Here is a 1,969-nt window from a genome sequence, read left to right on the forward strand (position 1 = left end):
TCCCCCCCATGCACCAACACAACCACAGTACCAAAGGAAAAGCACACCTCCCAAAGCATCAATATGCAAGACCCTCTCATCGAAACCTTTCCAAGCTATAAAAAATAAAAACCCTCTTTATGTTGTTGCTTAGCAGTGCTCTGAAAGAGAATAGGATGAGGATTTATGCTTTGGCCCATGAATACTTGAGATGAATGCTAGTTTCAATTAAGGGCCTTTCATATGGAAAGTACTAAAAACACGGCTTTGCCATGTGTGTGAATAAAATTGAAAGCATTAGCTAAGTGGTATGTATAATGTATCTCAGAGCAGCTCACCTTCAAGAAGCATCGGAAAAAAACTACAATTCATTTTGAAGAAGAGCAATTGGGTGATTCTCGCGAAATTAGACTTATGAGGTGTCACAAAACATTTTAAGTATCAAAATAAGAAGCATACAGTTACAAACATCTCTTCATGTACTATTTTGCACATGATTTCAAATGACATACAAACCAATTGTGTTGTTTTTCCCACATTTAAGGGGGAAATTATTATTACCGCAACGTGTCCATGACTGGATTTGGGTTCTTTGACATGGAAATATTTATAATATTTAAACATTTATGCATGTTATACTATAAACATTTAGAATAATGAAACGTGTGGTATTTGGTGATCATTGGTAAATGTAGAGACAATAATAAGGAATATAAATGTGTCCAACACCAATTTTCTCATCCTCCGCAACAACTACGCTTCATTGTTTAAGCCTTCAAGGTAATAAAATTTAAAAAAAAATTGTTGGAAGGGACATAATTGACTGTGACACTCAAGATGGCTACCAGCGTAAGCAGTTCTTATTTTTTCTCTCCAGATAAAAGTTGAAATTTTATTTGTCATAGTGTCAGGATTTGGACAGATGAACCCAATAGCGGACGATTAAGGGTTAAACAAAAGACTTTAATGAACTACAAGACAAAACAAAGCCCACGTGGGGGCAAACAGCATTAAACAACGTATGACAGAGACTAAACACTAGACTTGACTAACAACTTGACATGAAAACTAGACTAGATAATTGGAATACACACAAACAGTACAAAATGAACCTGCACAGAACTAAGGACACAATCACATTAAATAAGGAATCCAAACAAGATAACGAGGAGGGAACAGGTGATGGGAATAAGTAATGATTAACAATAAGCAGGAGAGGGGGGGGACAAGAGACAAAACACTGGAGGCACATGACACAATAAACAAGACATGAGCCTCCACATAAAGCCTGGTACTGCCAGAACCCTGCCACCATGACTAAATACAAATACAGCACAAGACTCCTAGGCAGGATCCTGACACACAGTACCTAGACAACTTTTTAGTTCTTAGTACCAAAACATGAGTTTGTAAATGCATATATTTAATGTAATATCATGTTGTGGTAATGATAATTTTTGATAATGATAATCTAAAACATGTAAATTTCTAAAAATTCTATAGGAAATATATTTTTAAATCCTCTAAAATAATGGTTATAGTAAGTTCAGACCTTAATCTTATTTGTGCAAATAAAATGGGCTTCAAGGGCTTTTTAAAAATTCTGATGCTGGACACCTTCTAAATCTGGATTTCATGAGAATCACCCATTTGCAAACAATCATGAAGTTTTCTGTATGATCATATGTCCATTCTGGATCACTTGAACCACTGAATTTAAATGCAAATTTAATACCTTAATACATTTTCTGCATAAGCTCAGTGTACACGGAAATGTACTTTATATCCTCAGAGAACACAATGTAAACTTATAGCTGATACACTATAAGGGATTATGCTATACCATTTACATTTTTGTGCCAATAAAGAGTCTGTAACCTCAAATCAAAAAGCATTTTAATTATCACCACTGCCTTTGGGCACAGTGGGGAAACTGAGAACTGTCAACACTCTATCAAGCACTGCAAGCCGAAGAAAAGGGTTACCATGC

Source organism: Misgurnus anguillicaudatus, chromosome 11 (assembly GCF_027580225.2).
Source record: "Misgurnus anguillicaudatus chromosome 11, ASM2758022v2, whole genome shotgun sequence".
In the NCBI taxonomy this organism is placed as follows: domain Eukaryota; kingdom Metazoa; phylum Chordata; class Actinopteri; order Cypriniformes; family Cobitidae; genus Misgurnus; species Misgurnus anguillicaudatus.